The 21141-nt window shown below is 36.6% G+C and overlaps 1 protein-coding gene across 1 annotated transcript in view; it reads right to left on the bottom strand.

Moving 5' to 3' along the window:
- LOC131428231 (ecdysone 20-monooxygenase) overlaps window positions 1–20335 on the bottom strand; it is a 161355-nt gene extending 141020 nt beyond the window's left edge. Inside the window, exon 1 of the mRNA XM_058592000.1 lies at window positions 18971–20335. The gene's annotated coding sequence lies outside the window, so the exon portion shown is untranslated. The remainder of the gene's footprint in view (window positions 1–18970) is intronic.
- Between the last annotated feature and the right edge of the window lie 806 nt (window positions 20336–21141).

The raw sequence follows: 21141 nt of genomic DNA, 5'->3' as shown, positions 1-21141 counted from the left end.
ATTGAACTTTCACAGCCTTAACACAAATTCTTCTCCATTATCAGCAGGACAGAGCAATCATATTCATTGATATTTGCACGTTCTATCCCTCAGAGACACTCCCGTGTCGTTCTGATTCACTTCTAACTTGATGTCGAATGGGACTTGCTTTTTTGATAAAACGTAACTTAGAATTTACGATGTAATTCAGCATACCGTAAATCATAGATTATCTGCACTTTTCATAAACAATAGTAAATAACTGGTATTTATAATTTAACCTCAAACAAGCACGTAATTCGGACTGAACGCATAGTAAATCTAACCAATCTGAAAGGAATAAAAAAATATTTCGGTCGAAATTTTATTAATTAACATTATCAACGGCGCTTATCGGTCATTCACCCTCTTGGGAAAACAAACTTTTGAGAAGCCATCACGTGAAACCAACTGTTTCACTGCTACTTCCGTAGCGATAATGATGTAATCTGACTGAATGTTAAATACTTGAAATTGGACCACAAGGAGTTGTAATTAAGGGTAGAGAGTAAAATCAGTGACCTGAATACTTATTTTCCATTTAGTAGCGGAACGGTACGATTGTTTATATGGTTTATATGACAAACTAAGAATCTCTCCAACGGATGCGGTTGAGGTTCACTAGAACATCGATAGTACCTATTATCTTTCCCTATACAGGACCAACCTAGAAGCCGTGTGGAATCCGGCGGGAAAAACGACTTAACCAGGAATGGATTCACTGGGATCCTGCTTCCATAACGTAAAAGCGACAATTGCAGGAGTTTTTTTCATCAATTGTCAAATTTTTTCAGCCTTTCACTCTATTTAACTAAGTTATCTCTTCATTTAACATCCGTTTTTTAAACCTTTCCTCAAATTTTACGACAAAATGACTTTTTGTTTATTTTCATCTACCTTCTGAGATAAACTTTTGGCCTTTCTCTATAGAAAGGTATTAGAATTTCTGAAAAAACCGACTTTCGAACGGAGCCTCGGAGACCTATAGATTTATATACCATTCGACTCAGTTCGACTAGATCGGAAAATGTCTGTGTGTGTATGTGTGTGTGCACTTTTAGAAGATATTTGAACGCGCTCAATTTTCTCATATATGGCTGAACTGATTTTAACAAACTTGAGCTCGTTTGAAAGCTACTGTCGGGCCATTGATCAAGTTCAAAAAGCAAATGGCTGTGACTTTTGGCTCCGGAGATATGATTGTATAAGTGACGTAACCAACAAAACACGTTGATTTTTACCCCTCTTATATATATAAGGGTGCCAATATTTTGGGATCACCTCTAATTTCGTAAAGCGCTAGTGCTCAAAAGTTTAAGCACATCGAAAAATGTCCTCATGCAAAATTTGAGCTAAATCCGACATGCGTAAGGGGTGCTGCCCGGTGGTAAAGGTTTGACAATATTCGATCTTGAAAAAGCACCATAGGAGGGATGAAATTTCCAAAAAAAAATCAACTTTCTAGGACATGGAAAAATTTTGATATTAATAAGTATAAGTTCCATAAAGTCGATTTTTAAAAAAAAATTTTTTTTCGACATGACACTAAATCTCGACGTTTCATGCAATTCTAAGCCTTTTGGCATCAAAATTTTTTTTTTGATTTCGAAAATTTCATGTTACCCCCTCCCTCAATGATGATTTTTCAAGATATATGAAAATTCCACTAAGTGGACTAAGAAGGGTTTTCAACGCGAATGTCAAGCACTAGTTTGGAAAAATGATGCTGACTGCACGGAACGACCGAAATCAGCATTTTCGCGAAAAATTTAGTTGATTTGCTGATTTTAGTTAGTTATTTTTTGAGACAACTAAAAAAATCTTACTTTTGCTGATTTAGATTTTTTATTCTCATTCCCTTAATAATAATAAAATATTTGTTGAAATGACTATTTTTTTTAGTTGAATTCACAAATTAAACGTACTGTCATTTCTTAGCTAAGGCACACTTCATATCCAGTCAACTAATTTTTTAGTTGAATTAAAGAAATATAATGTTGTTTTCAACCAATATGAATGGTTGAATTGGCTTCTGCAATCTGCAGCTATATGGCGCCCTGTCACCGAAACGGTAACACCTTAATGACTACTAGCCACTAGATGGCACACTACTGCCGAAAAAAATTCAGACGCGGTTGTCTTTTCTATATTGGCAGGTATAAATACGATGTTGTGTTGGAGAAAAAGACATAAACGAAACGTAAACATCTTTTTGAATTTTTTTTCTTCTAAATCACTGTTTCTTCATTCTCACTGAAAACTTTGAGCACTCGGAAAACAAAAACCGAATACAAATAGTACACCGGACGGCGCAGCTCGGAAGGTTTGAAGATACAAAAAACCTTCATCACAATTAGAGTGAAACATTCGAAATTCACATCACTGTTCCGCGTAAAAACATTATTACGCACAATCGCTTCAAGTGCGCACAAATTCTGAATAAATACACTTTCCACTAACAGTTTACGTAACACATGCGAAAAACATCTAAACAATTTGCGAGCAGTTTCAACAAGACTGTCCCTTTTAGCTTTTTAATGGATTGTTTTGCTTTGACACTGCTGTCCTTCAGTAATGACGGTGATAGATAAATAGAATCAAAGTTTCTGATTTTAATAACGAAATTAGTTGTCAATGAGAATTTCGTGTTGGATTGAAATATTGCTGGTTTGTGTCCAGAATATTCGCCAACTAAACACATTCTCTAAAAATAAGAGTTTTTTTCAGCACAGTAAATTCTACATTTTAACTAATTTTATAGTTATTTTGGAAATTTTGTTGTTAGAATCAACTAATTCAAAAACAGTAATACGAATTAGGCGCAGAGCTAATTTCGGTCGTTCCGTGTGTGAACTACTGGAATCAATCTGAATCAATTGGTGTCAAAATTAGTATCTGAAATTATATAATAAAAGTATGAAATATATTTTCATGAGACTGTTATGAAAGAAGAGAAAGGCATTAGTTTTTAGATTAGCATCACTCTTCTCATATAAATAGGCAATGTATATGCCAAGCGCTTGATTGGAAAAACGATACCGAGTATGTGACATAAACAGTGAAGCATGCTTTTGTGAACCACTCGAATCAATCTGAATTATTTGGTGTCAAAAATGAGCCAAAATTAGAGTCAGAAATTATTTCATAAAATGATAAAAAAATTCATGGGACTGCTTTGAAGAAAGAGAAAGGCATTATCACACCACTAGGAGGATTAGAAAGGGATTTTTTCCATGGTATTGCTTGTCTTTCGCGATTATAAATTGAACGATAAAAAGTGACTTTCGCGAAACTTCGGTAATATTACAATGTTCATAACAGAGATAACATAGATCAGTATATAGAATAAATAGTAGCAAAATACTTGTTTGTTGGATCACCAAACTCATGATAACCGATGGAAGAGATTTCGTATCACACTTCAGATTTTAAGTAAAATAATCATTTTTTTCGGTAGCCAACTCCCCAGATCAAAGTCATAATATAGTGGGAATAACAAATAATCAAGACGCGTGTGAAGTCTGTTAACCTTTTTATGGTGATTCAAAAAGAAAAACAACACATGTTCTTTATCTGTTAAATGGAGTTTTCGAATGATTTTAATATGTCACTATAGTGGATCAACTATTTTGTCTAAATTCAATTCACTAGTTTATACTGTAGCGGACAAGTTCTCACGCTAAGTTTAAGACGCGCGCGTCAAATTTATAACCGTGCAAATATTTCTTGCGACCTTGTTTAGCTCCCGACAGTCTGCTGATCGGAGTTTTAGGAGTTTCGGAAGGAATTTCGTATTTTAGTAGGAAGCACATATTTAGGGGTAAGGCCACCATGAAACTTTCAAAAAATCTAAATTATTTTTGTGATCCTAAAATTTTCCTAAGACCCTCTAAAATGAGAAAAAAAGGTGCTCAAAACGAATCTAAAACTGGTTGTTTACGACAGTTTGCGAAGGCGCCTCGCTTCAAGGTGCCGCGTTTAATGCGTTTTGGGACTACTTCAAACGCGTTTTTCTCGAAACGCGATCTTGAAAATCGGATGAACTCGTAATAGCTACAAATCTTTATCGATTGTTTTAGAGTTTATCACGTAGGGGTTTCTCAAAGCTCGTTTCCTTCGTTTTCTCAAATAAAGCCAAATCGAATTTCCGAAACAAAAATTCAAATTAAAATAAACTTATAGTCCCACACAAAATTAATTAATTTTATCCAATGCTGACTTCCGATTCTGGAGTTACAGGAGGATGAATTTTTAAAACTCAAACCGATATAGAAGCTGGTAATCCCGAAAAGCTTGAAAGTTGAACTCAAAACTATTGCAATTTATTCGTCATATGGCCATACGAATCGATTTGGATTATGCTGGTTCCTGAATACCGGCTCTGGAAGTACCTTAAATTGCCGTAAATTCTAGAGTGGAACTTACTTCGACATATCATGGAATGTTTAATCGATTGTCCCACTTTTAGATAGAGTAATGAGTGATTAAAATGTCAAATTGCAGCTTAAAACGACGGTCATTAAAATAATGCCATGAAAACCGAAGAATATTCATGAAAAAAACACATGCGGACTGATAAAAAAAGGTATCATCTCACTGCTAGGTGGATTAAGCACGTTTTTTATAAACTACACAATATGAAATTTTCATATAAAAAATTTAACTTTTCACTTATATGATTACTGATATGATTTTTTGAAAAATTAGTATGTTCGTAATCCCATACGAAAGAAAAACTTTAGTTCGTGTCCCTGCCAGTGCGGTAAAACTTCTTTTCAATCGAATATTATTAGATGAAAATGAAATTTATGGCCGTTAACTGTCAGTATATCCCTTCTCATTCTTTTTACTTTTGTTGCCAACGCTCCCAAAATTCATCGTCGATTGAATAACCGTATCTAGTTACTTGAGGTTTTGCTTGCTCGAGTTGTAGTCTTCACTGTGGTTAGTGAGCAAGTGCGAATGAATAGTCATAAACATCAACTCGATAACACAAAAATCTCTTCAACCATAATAATAAATAGAGAGTGGTGGTTCTCGTATGTGTATTCAATTATTACCACTAAGTTGAAATCGATAATTTCGACTGTTTTAAATTGTATTGAGTTGTGTTTCGAAATATTAAAATTGATAGCTGAAAGAGGGAACAATTAAACAAAAGCGAGAGGACTAGTGTTTGATGGACAGAGAAGATGTTTGGATGTAAGGTATCGGTCGGGTGACGGCCAGGATGAATTAATTTATGTTTATTACGTTTACTGGTTTACTTTGCATCCATTAGCTTGAACCAATTCGAATATTTACATGAACCTGACTTGAAAGCCGCTATCTCATTGAATTGTAAGAGATATTTTGTTACTTCAAGAGATAAACTTACGGTGGTTAAACTGAGCTTCGGTAGAAAGAGAAACCATTCCCATGCCCATTTGGTGCGATAGCGAAGGTTGTGTGTTAAAATGTGAAGTTTTTTTATGGAAGTTTCGATTTAAATTGAATTGAATTAAATTTTACTGCACTGGTTTCTGCTTTAAATTAAATAACACAGCCGGTTCGCCCGTTTTGGACCTCTAGGAAAACTATTCGCTGCAACTTGTTCTTAAAGAGGCTATTTATTATCGGAATTATGTTACAATAGTCTTTTTTTTTGTACGTTGAAGTAGACTTGATTAAACATTAAAAATAATAATTTCGATAGCTTTTACTATATTTCCGGAAAACGTCTCTGAAATTGAGATATTTTTTGCGCACATGTTGGCTGCACGCAGAGGAATAGAATACATTAGATTATAATATATTGAGTCTTTATGTCAACTTCAAACAATTGTTTGAATCAAATAAAATTATTTTTGAATTGAAATTTGAATCAAATAAAACTCTTTTTGAATCAAATTTAGTGTGGCAATGTATATTAAATTCAAATATGTTGAGATATGGATTAAAATTTCAAAATTTTATTGAAACAAATCAATAATTTATTTGATTCAAATGCTTGTTACAGTACATTAAATGTATTTCAATCAAAAATGTTGATGGATAGATTCAAATAAAAAATTATATTGACTCTTGAATTAAACTGAATCAAATATACTGAGTCTCAGCTTCAAATTCATGGGTGTTGATATAAAGTTTTCGTCCTAGATTCAAATGTCAGAGATTATTGATTCTAAAACATTTTCATTGAATCAAACATTAATACTAGTTGATTTTGTGATATTTAACACAGCTTTTGCTAAGATTTCATTTTGTTACATCATTCAAATGGAAAATGTACGGAAGTAATATCTTTCGAAGCAATTGACGAATTCAAACTATCTGCACTATTGAAATCGTTCGAAATTTAGTGGTTTCATATGATAGGTAGGTTATGAATTATGTTTGTAAACCGAAATTACACGGAACCACCCGCGATCCCATTTCAACCAGAATATTAGTTGATTTTCTGAATTCGATTGGTTAAAATTTGGTACAACTAATCGATTGTTGTTTCAACTAAACTGTCATTTTTGTTTTTCGATTAGAAGAAACGATGGTTGAAACAACTAATTTCATTGGTTGAAAAATAATGCTGTCAATTAGTGAGGACACATACCTTTCAATTTCAACAAATATTTTAGTTGAAATAACTGGTGTTGTTATTGAAACAAAATTCTGTTGGTTGAAAAATAAATCGGTTTTATTTGTTTTAGACATGAGTATTGAAAGTGAAAAAAAATTAGTATTGAAAGATGATGCCTTCAAACGGTTGAACTAAAGTTATGCACCGATAATTTTAGTCAATTTATATGAGCTAGGGTGCATCAACCGCTGGGAATTGGAATTTTGCGACGGCAATTCAAACGCGCCATTCAATCGCAGCGCCTTCTGTGTGTTTGAAACCCTTCGCTCCTGTTACTTTTATAAATTAAATTCATGTCAAAAAGCGTTTTATTGCTAATACATGAACATCATCATCGGTATCAAACAGCTGGAAGTAAAACTGTCAATGATCGAATTTGAAGCATAAAATTTTTGCGCATACCTGAAAGATTACGAGATGATCATTCATTAACATTTTCTAATTTGTCACCAAATCTTTTTCATCTTAAACAAGGTTAACTTTATCACAACACCGCTGTTAGATGAACACTTATTATCATAAATTTCTCAAATCGAATGAACACAATTTCACCAAACGCTTTAACCATCGATGTTGTTTTCATTGACATTTTGAAGCGACGCGAACAGATTTCAACTAGAAAAGTTGTTGATTTTGCATTGCGATTATTGTTTTGCTTTCAACTGTCTCCGGCATTTGGCAGCATTCAAAACAACATATTTTTTAACTACTTGAATATATGCAAATCAAAAACCATATTGGTTGAATCAAAAAGAAATTAGTTAAATCAACTATCGCAAAAATAAAAAACTGCGATATCGCAATTTTATGATCGAAGGGTTCTCCGTGTACATTCTTTTTTTTTTGTTTCAATTATAGAGGCTTTAACATCTTAGGTCATTCGCCTCTTCGGACCAGAAAATCATTCTGACCCTATGTGCGGGGTTGGGAATCGAACCCAGGCGGGCTGCGTGAAACGAAATTACATTTGTATTCATTCAAGAGAACGTTTTCACAGTAAAGGTTTTTGTAAATTATTGAACTAAAGGAAGAAGAGGAGTTCCAACCGCTATCATACTCAGCTGAGCGCACAAAATGCATTCAATAATAAATAAAAATTAAATTTACAATAATTAGTCAATTTTTTTTAAATAACAATTTATTAATTTAAAAAAAATCCATCATTGAATCTACACACAGTCGCACGAAAGCCTGATTTTAGAAACGAAACTAATTTGCTTTGAATCAAATAAAAATTGTATTTGATTCCAAGTGAAATGAAATTCAGGTGGAAATGAAATTCAGGTGGAAATGAAATATATTTGAATTCAAAGCACAATATATTTGAATTTAATGTTTCTTCTATTTATTTCTAATAATAATTTCATTGATGTAAATATCAAATGTATTTGAATCAAAGTAAAATGAAAATAAGCGCTGATTCAAAATAAAATATCTTTGAATTCAAAGTGTAATATATTAAAATTTAAAATAAATTTTTCTGTGTGTGTAATGTTGAAAAGTAATTATCATAGAAAACTACTCAAATAACAAAAAATTCGAATGAGTTATAATCAGGGTGACCACATATACAGATACATATGCGATTACAGAGTTTTGGACAGGAATACAAATTTTACAGATTTTTGACTGTGTCAATTCAACAATGATTGAGTAAAAATATATTAAATAATAGTGCAGTTTTGAACCGTAGTAAAATTTTTATTCTGATTGTGTAGTAGTACTGAAAAGAGAATAAAAATTAAATAAAAGAGAATAGCGACTTTCCTTCTAATAAATACAGATTTAATTGTGGCAACCCTGGTTATAATACACTTGATTAATCGATTCATCGAGTAATTATGAACGATCAAATAGAGTAGCTTGAAAAATATACTCGATTGTTGAATAATCGAGTAATTCGAAAAATCAGACATCAATAGGTTCAAAACCAATGCAGCTCGTTTGCAGGGGCTCTATTTATATATGAAGTATGAACGCAGATATTAAAAAGCGGATTTCCTGTAAAAATCATTACCACTTATGTAAGGCAAACGGCGCATAGAATAAAGCCACAGACAGTCCATTTGCTTATGTGAAATCTGAACCGCGTGGAGTGCAATACTAATTCTGGTTGTGTAGGGCCTCTTCAAATAGTAGCGTATAAGCTATACGAAATGAAGAGTAAACTTATGATACAAAATTGTCGTCTCTGTTTGGAAAGCATGATTATATAAGGTTTATCATTCATTGAAATGTCGACCACTAATTATTTGTAGTTTAATGTACATATTTATTGTAGATATTATAATGAATTCTGGAACAAATTATTTTTGATAAGATTTTGGTTTTACTTAGAATTTAAATATGCCTTCATCGTTATCAGTATCACTGTCTGATTCGGAATCAACATTTCAACAAAGTTAGGTTCGTTTCAATGCTACTCTGTGTTCATTAAACAGGTTTGAAGTTCAAATGGCTGTCACTCCGGTGATATAATGGTATAAGTGACGTAAACGTCAAAGCTGATTATCATTCAATTTTCTCGGATATGAATTATCCGATATCAATAATTTTGGGCTCGTTGGGTGAGTTTATTTCGTCGGTAGCATCGAAATTTCATGTGTCGTGATGTATTTGAAATTTATTCAGCAATACCGTCGTGGTGGAGTAATATAATCAATAAGAACAGTTAATACATGATGCGACAAAAACAAACAAGTTTTCTGCGGCCTAATACACATATTCAAGTTAACATAAATAGACATGAATGAAGCATTTATTTTTAAAGCTTTTTATCAAAAAATCCCTGTGTGTGATACTGTTTCAAACATAGCAGATTTCAAAAAGTGATTGAGCGTTATATGAATAGCTAATAAGTGCAACTTATCGTCGAAACGCTTCAAGTTTTTTTATATTGTTTATTTATACTTTAACCTAACTTTGGTCGTTCGCCGAGTTGGCCCCTTTAAGTAGTTTTGAATACGAAAACCGAATTCATATTTTGTGAGGCGAAACCGGTCTAGAACTTTTCAGAGCAGAAACGTTTAAACGAATAAAATACTTTTCAGAGCAGAAACGTTTAAAGAAACGGGATAAGCGAATAAAATTTTAGTACCTTTCAGAGCAAATATGTTGATTTTTGCATGGAAACTTCCTACGTGTTTCCTTCGGCAGCGGGATTCATTCCACATTTTTAATGTTATGTATTTTATCTAACAGATTCAAAATCGTTTGCTGTATTAGTTGCGCCTGCAACCCACTATTTAACCTACAAGTTGTTTAATATCTTTAAGATTTTTAAATACTGGATATTGATGACGAACCTTTCATTTTAATCGAATGGTATAGAAATTGAATATTTGTATCTTGACGAATTAAGTTCGATAATATATGTCTATTAAAATATCAATCAAATTTCATTGAAGTGTAAAAAATTACACCAATTATCAATATTATCAGATATTATCGAAAGTAGTTTAATATAATTGAAATTACTAACGAGATTACTTAATTTAATTCTAGATCATATTTGAATAGTTTTTATGTATCACACAAGGATTATCAAGAAGTATTTCAAAAAGCTTGATTGAATAGTTACAGATACTTTTTCCCGCTTTTGAAAACCTAATTATTAACAGTTGTGTCGTACGCCAAAAAAAGTAATTAAACAAGTCTCAGAAAACACTGCCAAGAAATGTTGGGTTTAATATTTTTACCAAATTGTATAAATGTTATTAAACTGGAGCACTCGTACCTCGTCCTTGGCTAAATGCGCTGAGAGCTAACGAAGCTCTGTACAGCCATTTCTGCCGCGGTACTTTAATGCGCGAACGAGTTTTTGTGAGAGCAGCTAAAGCCCTTCGCCTTCGCATGGTTGTCTTCTGAGAATGAGAGCAAATTTGTCTCAGCGCAATAAAAAGAGCGCATAAGGTCTGCTGCTACTCTGTGTAATCAGAGATGCCCATCTCTTTGCTAAATTGCTAGAGCAGAGCTCTGAAATTCTCTGAGGTGGGTGAAGATAGTGCGCACGCCGGTGAGGACTCTGGTGAACGGTTCGCATAAGAGAACCGTGGGGCACGCATATTCAGCAAAAGTGCAATTTATCGTTAAAGTTTAGTTTTTCCTTGCTACGTAAAAGATTGTCATAGCAAGGCCATCGTTACTCTCTATAAATCACAGAAGTGTTCGCTCACTAGTACGAACCAGTGGTCACTTGGGTGTATTTAGGCGAGAGAGCGTGAGAGCGATTCATGCGAAGAGAATGTGTTTCACTAACGCCAGCTGCTTTAACCACAAGCACACACTCAAATGCTGTCTATGCGACACTGAGAAGAAGAGCGCTTTCCTCTTTGTGCGATGTTTCGCTTTTTGCATACCCGGTGTAGACAAGAATCTGACGCCAGCGTGTATCATTCTGGTAAAATTCCATCGCTGTGTGTAATATACAGTTCCCACAATTTAAAAAAAAATTAGTTTTGTTACCCAATTTTTCAATTCACGGTGTTCGGTTTTTTTATTCACTATTAGAAATCTTGATTCACATTCTCGTGCGCAAAATGGGTTTATTTCCACCTCTGGTTTAAAGTCTGTTGAAAATGTTAAAACGGTTCTACGGGCTTATTTCCCGTGTTTTAAATTTACACTCAAATTTAGAGAACAAAATTTAGTCATACGTGAAACATATGAAATCCGGAAAAGTACACACATTAGCTGACCGAAACATTTCAAATGATAGCTTTATTGACAAATCAGCATATAAAAATTTACGATACGAGACGCGAACGATTTGAGATCACCGCCACCTCAATATTACATCAACAGCCAACATATATCAACACTTCAAGTCCGAAAAATAGATATAGAAAATCAATGTCAATACGACGAGAGTTACAACGTTTCACGTTTTATCATCAGAGAAGCTGTACACAATGAAAAAAATTATGTGAATTCGCATGTCAGTAAATGCACCTGAATCGATCGTCACAATATACCTAAATTTAAATCCACAAGCATTTAAATATTAATCATTCACAGCTTATTCATCAGAATACAATTGCCAAATAGACACAAAACATAAATTTACATGTCAATGAATGTAATCTTATGTTATCCCTCAAAAATACGTCATGAATGTATTTACGTCTTATTCAACCCGTCAAAAGGTTTTGAGGTTAATCCTGAACGAATCTTGATCGTCATCGAGAGCATTTCCTGCCAAGGGTTACACATTGAAGGTCAGCAAGCTCAATCACAGACTCACTCCACTTCAAGCATGAAAACCAGTTTGCAGTTTCTAATGATGAATAACCTGTCCAGAAGAAGTTTCCTCGTCTGATAGCATTCTTCGATTGGCATTCGAGCGTCACAGAAATGGCTTGTCGTAGGGCAATTACATGTCATATATGTTATTTCAAATGCACTTCTCATTAAGCATCCAATGTCTTGCAATAAGGAATAATGCTATTGCAAATAGTCTGAAGAATAGATTCTCTTCTCTTAGTTGTCGAATGTTAATAATTCTAATATATAGTAAAAATTTCACCCAATCAGTAATTGAACAGTTTCTTCCCTAAGCTGAAGTAAAATCTAAATATCCAGTTGTATTGAAATAAGGAATTATAACCTCTCTACCTTCCTTGAATTTGGTGGAAAGGGCTGTTGTGAAGTTGTGCTGGTCAATGTATTAATTTGTTTTGCCCTGATACACATGAGAGTTAAGAAATTAATTGCGTACACTGGGTGTTTTTTTCCTTGTAGTTTTGGATTAAACTCATTTAATTTTGCCGTGCACATCGATTTAATAAATATTTGTCTGTCAGATAAATCTTTTAGACTTGCTGATTCATCCGTCAGTGTCTACGGCGTTTATCGAACTAGTTGGTAGAGTTTGACAGAGCGACAAACATTTAATTACCAATAGCTCAGCAATCAATTCAACTATCGAGCTGTTGACTGAACGGTATGCCCTAAAAGGTCTTGAAAATTCGGTAAAAAATTATCAAATTCTGTAAAATTTTCCAAGTGAGTAAAATTTGTTTCATCCTCTAATTTTGGTTTGTTAATGCCTTTTTCATTGAGAAACCTAGTTGTTCCATTCATACACGAATCAAATCATGTCAATACCGTGCTTCTAGAAAAATGTCGTACTTAATTGGTTACCGATACTCCATTTCTTGAATACCAAATCCATGTCCTCAACTATCTCGACCGAATGTAACGATAGTAAAAGTCCATGTCACCGGGAAGGGAATGAGTATTTTCTTTAAAATAATCAATATTTGTGTAAGAAACTGAAGAGTTGCAGCTTCACATCCACGGTGCTGCACACTGTCGAACAGTGATGCCAGATTATCATTGCAACTTTCTTAGGTATAATGTGAACAAGAAATGTATAGGAAGCGCCTTTCTATGAGCGCAACGTTCTGTAATCATAAAATAGCTTGAACACTGAAATCCGGGTTATCCTCGACTTTATTCTGAAAGAAAATCCTTTTAACTCGCAACTGTTCAAAGAGTTTTTATCGTAGAGGAGGCCGGATCTTTCAATAATTTGAACGGCAAATGTCACATCCCATCGACTAATTTCTCTATACGTGGGTCCAAGCATTAGCTACAATTGGCTTTTGTTCATTTGACGTGTAGTCTACTCAGTTGAGCCCAGCCCCCTGCTATGACGTCATGAAACTGTGGCCAGCATCATTCTGCAAAAACCAAAACAATGAAGAAGAATGGCTAACAAAAAATTGGATATTACAGACTACTTGTTTATTCAGTACTCTTTAACGCACTTCCCCGCAAATTATCGATCAGAATATCATCACTAAGATAAGAAAATTAACATTTTACTCAATTTGAAATTCTCGAATGTTTGTTTACCATACTCTGAGCGCACTGATTGCCCACCAAATGCCCCAGATGTTGGCTACGATAGCACTTGCTGTAGCGCCCTATCCTTGCCACCGGGCTGGTTGAGCCTCAGTAGTCGATGAGTGCGAAAGTCTCGCGTTTTTCGGCAAAAGTAAAATTACGTTGTTGCAGAATTTTTGGGTTGTTGAAATCATATTCGGTAAGTGTTTTTAATTTTTAGCTTGGCCACTTTTTGGAAGCGCGAAAATGACCATTAGACTCGGCCAGAGTCGTAAATTTATTGTTGTGTTTTACAAAAACTTGTTGGATTTATGAAACTCAACATTACTTTCGTGTACGTATCAACAAAATAGTCCAAACATCCTAAAATCTCGGGCATAATCGATAATCACAAATATAATATTACCGACAACCTGAGTACGTTTCTAAAGCACTTTCAGCAGCGGCAGCACAAAAGATGAACGAAAATTCCGAATTAATCAAGTGACTCCAACAAAAGCTGCGTTTACTGGGACAAATAACTCAGTAATCAGTGCTGCAAAGTTTGCATTGAATGTTCCTACAGAGCTCGCCTGGATTGTGCGCTCAAGCGGCATGTTAGAGGCGGCTCGAAACAGTGCCTGTTCTCCATGTTAGGACCGACTGATTACCGTCCTTGTGTCAGCGTGGGACTCTAAACAGTGCTGATACGATGGCCCTTCGGTGAGACAGGAGCTTGGTGCAGGTCTAACAAGCCGCCTATCAAACGGAAGATACGAACATTCAAGGAAAGATACGACCCGGAATAATCAGCCAATGCGACGAACAAAGAACTACGATTTGAAGCTTGGCACATGGAACTGTAAATCGCTTGGCTTCCCAGGATACGACCGAATGTTGTATGATGAGCTTCAAATCCGCGGCTTCGATGTCATAGCACTGCAGGATCTTTGTTGGACGAGACAGAAGGTGTGTGAATGGGCATCGAGCGGCTAGCTTCTACCAGAGCTGAGGCACAACCAGCGTTCTAGGAACGGGATCTGCAGTGTTGGGCAAGATGCAGCAGCGTGTGATTGGGTGGCAGCCAATCAGTGATAAGGTGTGCGTATTGAAGATCAAGGGCCGCTTCTTCAATTACAGCATAATCAACGTGCACTGCCCACATGAGACGAGACCCGATGACGAGAAGGAAGCATTTTACAAAGGACTGAAGTTGTGCTTCAAAGCGACACGAGTGCCTGGAAGGAAGGCTCAATGGGTCGGAGAAATCATGATGTCAGTTTTTTGAGATTGTCATAGTATACTTTTGTATGATTACCTAAATGCAATTATTAGCGTGCATTAATGAAATAATGTGAAATGCTACACATGAAGCACATGAGCATCGCTACCATGGTTAAAATCAACGGTTTAGGATTCCAATTACTTGCCCATCCACCTTGTTCACCTGATTTGGCATCCTCGAACTATTCTATCATACAAGAGTGGAAAAGATTAAAGTGTCTGTTAAAAACGTCGGTAAACAGCGCACCGGAAATTATGTACAACTCCAATAACATTATCTTATTTATTTATTATTATTATTTAACTGAGAGCCCCTCCCGAAACGAAATTCTGGGTACTGGTCTGATGCTCAGGTAGGCCGCGAGGCAATGTACAGGGCCCGTAATCGGGCTGGAGAGCCGCAACAAACGACAACGGCCAACGATGCATGAACTTTGCAGCCTCCCGAGGAATGGTAGTTCAAAGCACCTTCTCCCCTTGCAAAGATATCCACAAAGTCACTTGTTGATCACCTGATCAACATACGGAAAATCAAATCGACCACGTTATCAACGTTGGTCGATTCTTTTCCGACGTCATCAATATCCGCTCTTACCGGAGTGTCAACATTGATTCTGACCACTACCTTGTCGCGGTTTGTATACGCTCAAAGCTATCGACGGTGCACAACACTCGTCGCACAGGAGTGCCGGGACTCAATCTCGAGCAGCTACGTAGCGTTCGTACTGCAGAGGCCGCCTGATTCTTTGCCGTCCTCTATCACCGTAGGGCCGTAGCAAGCTGGAATTACAGGAGCCCGCGCCACTACGGATCACATACTCGCGATAAGACAAGTACTCCAGAAGTGTCGTGAATACAACGCATCACTTATTCATCAACTTCAAAGCGGCATACGACACAATCGATCGAGAACAGTTATGGCAGATCATTTCCGGATAAACTGACGCGATTGGTCAAAGCAATGATGGATAGAGTGAAGACCTACGTCCGAGTATCTGGGATGCTCTCGAGTCCCTTCGAATCTCGGAGAGGGCTTTGGCAATGGGATGGACTCTCCTGTAACTTGTTAAAGATTGCTTTGATAGGTGTGATTCGAAGAGCAAGGACCGACACGAGTGGCACGATCATCCGAAAGTTCGTACATCTTTTTGGCTTCGGTGACGTAAATGATATTGTTACACGTAACTTTGAGAAGATATTGGAAAAATACATCGAATTGAAAGCTGAAGTTAGGCGTTCGGACTGCCCATACATGCATCAAAAACAAAATACATGAGAGGAAGAGGCTCTAGAGAAAATCTTCAATCGAGAAAAATACCCCACCGCCCGAAATTGACCATCTACAAAACGCTCATTAACCGGAACAACGCGCGCTTAGTGTTTTCGAAAGGATGGTACCATCTATGGCGGAATTCAGACATAAAACGGCGTATAAGTCACGAATTGCAACAGCTGCTAGGAGAACCACCCATCGTACGGATAGCTAAAATCGTACGTCTACGATAGGATGAGCATGTCATAAGAATGTCGGACGACAGCCCAGTGAAAATGGTTTTTGAATCCAATCCGACTGGGGCAAGAAGAAGATGAGCGCAGCGAGCAAGATGTATTGATCAAGTGGAGGGTTATCTACGAAGCATCCGTGCCTTGAGTGGCTGGTTACGAGCAGCCATGGACCGAGCTATGTGGAGACATATGCTTGTTACAGCAAAGGACACCCCAGGTCTATAGCTGTTAGGTAAGGTAAGTAACACGAAGCAGGTCTGGTTTTGTACACTGCACTGAATAACACGTTAGGAGTGTTCCAGAAGTTTGACACTAAAAATCATACAGCAGCTCAGCAATCGATTCGAATGTCGAAAATTTCCCATTCCCGCAGATTCTATCCACGGATTCGTAGATCCGTAGATTTTCTCGAAATCCATAGATCTACGGAACACCGTTAGACAATTAATAAAATTGGAATATTGGAAAATAGTATTGATTTCATTATCATATTGGGAGCATTATTGATGGTTCACGCACTTCTCTTTTCTCCACCTTACAAAAGCATTGGTTAAAAAGATTTTTTCTAATCGTGCAAACGAATGATTTTTAGAAAAAGTGCTTCAAATTTTACGCCCTTCAAAAGAATGACATGGTTTCCTCTTCCATGAGTTCAACCAATAGTTAGCTATCTTATAAAGGGTGATTTTTTAAGAGCTTGAGAACTTTTTTAAACAATAAAACGCATAAAATTTGCAAAATCTCATCGGTTCTTTATTTTAAACGTTAGATTGGTACATGACATTTACTTTTTGAAGATAATTTCATTTAAATGTTGACCGCGGCTGCGTCTTAGGTGGTCCATTCGGAAAGTCCAATTTTGGGCAACTTTTTCGAGCATTTCGGCCGGAATAGCCCGAATTTCTTCGGAAATGTTGTCTTCCAAAGCTGGAATAGTTACTGGCTTATTTCTGTAGACTTTAGACTTGACGTAGCCCCACAAAAAATAGTCTAAAGGCGTCAAATCGCATGATCTTGGTGGCCAACTTACCGGTCCATTTCTTGAGATGAATTGTTCTCCGAAGTTTTCCCTCAAAATGGCCATAGAATCGCGAGCTGTGTGGCATGTAGCGCCATCTTGTTGAAACCACATGTCAACCAAGTTCAGTTCTTCCATTTTTGGCAACAAAAAGTTTGTTAGCATCGAACGATAGCGATCGCCATTCACTGTAACGTTGCGTCCAACAGCATCTTTGAAAAAATACGGTCCAATGATTCCACCAGCGTACAAACCACACCAAACAGTGCATTTTTCGGGATGCATGGGCAGTTCTTGAACGGCTTCTGGTTGCTCTTCACTCCAAATGCGGCAATTTTGCTTATTTACGTAGCCATTCAACCAGAAATGAGCCTCATCGCTGAACAAAATTTGTCGATAAAAAAGCGGATTTTCCGAATGGACCACCTAAGACGCAGCCGCGGTCAACATTTAAATGAAATTATCTTCAAAAAGTAAATGTCATGTACCAATCTAACGTTTAAAATAAAGAACCGATGAGATTTTGCAAATTTTATGCGTTTTATTGTTTAAAAAAGTTCTCAAGCTCTTAAAAAATCACCCTTTATTAAATAAAAGTGATGAACTGATACAAACTAATTCGATTTTTCATAGAGTGACCCTTAAAGAACGATAAAACGAATATCAAAATTTTCGTCAAACATCGTATTCCAGATAATCGTCAACTTTGTTTCAAAGTTATTCATCTTGTAAATTTCAAAGAATATTGTTAAACCGATAGTCACCATGTTAGTTTTGGAATGTTTTCAATTCCAGATGTCGATATCTAATTCATATGCAGCTTTAGTTGCTTAATGGTGTTTCCTAGATATTTAAAGCACAATTTGTTTTTCCTCAACCAGGCAGGTGTCAATTTGTTCAAAAACTGTGTCTGTCGCATACACAACTTTTCTGTACAATCCTGATTCCTAGTTAAAGAAGCTTAGAACTTCATATGCTCGCTAGTGCGTGCAGGAAAATATTATGAGAAATATACTTTTCAATTACCAATTTGATTGCACTTCTCTTTTCTCCAGAATTCAGAAAAGCTGTTCCAATTATTTGTTCTTTTTGGAAACCTAATGCAAACCTTGACATCCTGAACAACAAGAAAATAAAATCGTTCTAAAATTTTTGAGTGCCAGCTTATCGATATTTAAAATATGTATGGTAGATCGATATTTAAAATATGTAAAGGTGAATCAATTCAAAGTGCCACTGGTGGAAAAACTTTCATTTAATTTTAAGTCAAATGGCCCAAAATTGTAGGTCTATGCCAGGGATTGAGATCCCCCAGCTCGCGAACCATATCACGGTTTTTTGGATGTAAGGCTACAACCAGGGAAAGTTTTTTATGCCAATTTTATTTATTTTATTGAGTTAAATAAAAGGTTTGAAACGATAAGGGAATATTTGTTCCTCTTCAAAAGTATTGATATTTTGTAAATTGTATTTTTTTACTTTGTCGACTTAAAAGGTTATCGACCCCTAGCCCAGACAACTAAACCAAGTATTCTCAATCAATCGAAATCCCATATGCTCTAGGAGTCCTTAAAGCCAGTCTCCGACAGCTCGGAAGGCCGACAAACAGTAATCCGCGTTGTAGGAGACTTCACTGTACATGTAACATAGACTGTCAATCTCATAAATTTTGCAAAAACGCCACTACGTTGTGAACTCACCTTTCGCGTACTATGCACACACTGAGCAAATAGTAAATCGCCGTTATTCTCTACCTCTCTCGTAGCCAACGCAACGGCTGGTAACCCTCTCTCAAATGTTATTGTCGTATTTAAAGCTGACGAGCCGGCGTTTGTTTGTAAACACCACGTGGACCGGTTCGACTAAATTGGCTTCAATTTTGATCAATACACTCCGTTGGAACGCAATTAACAGCGGGTTTTTTTCCACACTCAGATTCTCCGGTTGAATCTTTTTTAATTTTTCCTTCTCATGTAATTGCTTTCAAACTTATGCTTCACGGTACCACAAACAATTGAAAAACAGAACAAAATGTAAAACGAACTTCATGAATTTCACACAAGCGCACTGGCTAAAACTTGAAATGTTTCCTGAAACATCACTTATCTGGGAGGCTTATCTTCTCGGTCGGTCTCATATGCAGCTCGCAGTGATTGCGACCGCTGCAACTACTCTGTTGGATGCACTATCAGACAACACTGTATGCACATGCGACGTTTTGTTTTGTTCAAGTCTTTTTTCCCTGTTCTGGGTTCTCTTCTTAGCTACAATGTTAAAAATAGAGCCGGCATTTACGTATTCTCTGATCCAATGACACGGATTTCAAGGGCACGATACAAGTTAAATCAACGAATACCGACGAGTGTGACGATGGGGGAGAGGGTTGCGTCTTATCACGAAACCTACCGGGGCCCTCACATTAGAGTCAATGTCATAGCAGCACACTCATCGACAATTTAGCTACGTGATAATTCAGCTTTTTAACACACAAAGGGCTAATTAGCGAAGCCAGCCTACAGAACATACCACTCTCAACACTCAACAATATCGCCAGAAAAGCTTCGCGCACCAACAAAAAAAACTACTCCAGCGGAATTCTCATCTCCTATAACCTCCAGCTCACGGAAGGCGCTATGAGAAAATAACGCAAAACGAGCCTCTGCGCAGCATTAAAAACCAAAACAAACCACGAAGAGATAAACCGTGTGCGCGATCCGACGATGAAGCGTCTGCCGTTGGGTGGCGCGGGTGCTTATTTTATACACAGGCTCATCTGTGCCGTGACCCAAAGTGTATGGTTAAACAGCCAGCCGGCTTACAGACGATATGTATGGATAACCTGTCCCGAAATGTCGGAGAGATGACGGTGAGAGTGAGCGACCGCTCTCACACGCTTGGGATCTCAAATTTTCACTATCTCTCCGGATTAGTTTTCTTATCTATGCAGCATCATCCTAGGGATCCGGACCAAGATGAGGGAAAACCCGCGATTTCCGCGCGTTATGTTGTCACGCTTCAGTCCAACCGCTTTAGATTCAAATTTATCCGATCAAATACGAACAATCACTCATTAGTTTTATTTTTCACCATACGCCGTGTCCAGACTTACGCGTCTACGACAACACGATTACGGCGAGCACGCACTCGGAAAGCTCTTTACGCAAACGCAGATAATCCAAGACTGACGCGAGTTGCTGTTCGGCCAGCGCTATAGCATAGTTTGCCGTTTTGCCCAGTTTAGTTGTTCACGGCTGGCGGCCTTGCAATAGGCTCTACAAAATGCTAAACTAACCATGAATGAAAACAAGCAAAACGTTCTCGTTGACGGCATCTCAGCTTGCGGCGGGTGTGAGTTGATAGTAGTAGAACGATGTGCGTTGATTTGATGATTTGATAAGAATATCTAAGATATCACAGACCCAGGTGAGATAGTCAAGCTAAAAGGATTCGTAGTTTTAACACAAGTCGGCTCTGTTTAAATGGTTTTTTTCAGATAGAATGAAGGCTTCCGCAAATTAAGATTTGATTTGCAAAACGACTTGATCACCATGACAGCGCTATTGAAATGAACAAAATCGTTCAAATTAATATCGGCAGTAAATCGAGTTCACTGTTACAGTAATTGACGTCGGCACTGAAGGTTGAAACCGTATGGTATGTGCATTACTAATTGATTTGCATTAGCAGAGCTCATATTTTAAACAGAAACCACTAACGCTGATCCTAAACTAATCTAAAAACCAAAATGTATGAGGTTTTGTAATAATTCAGTTGAAATCCAGTTCTATGATCTCAATTATATTTCAACTTATATATCAACTTTAAATGTACGCTAAGCGTAAACAACTATTTTTATATGTTCAGCAGCAGT

Source organism: Malaya genurostris, chromosome 2 (genome assembly GCF_030247185.1).
Source record: "Malaya genurostris strain Urasoe2022 chromosome 2, Malgen_1.1, whole genome shotgun sequence".
Classification (NCBI taxonomy): domain Eukaryota; kingdom Metazoa; phylum Arthropoda; class Insecta; order Diptera; family Culicidae; genus Malaya; species Malaya genurostris.
This window is presented reverse-complemented; position numbering and strand designations above follow the sequence as displayed.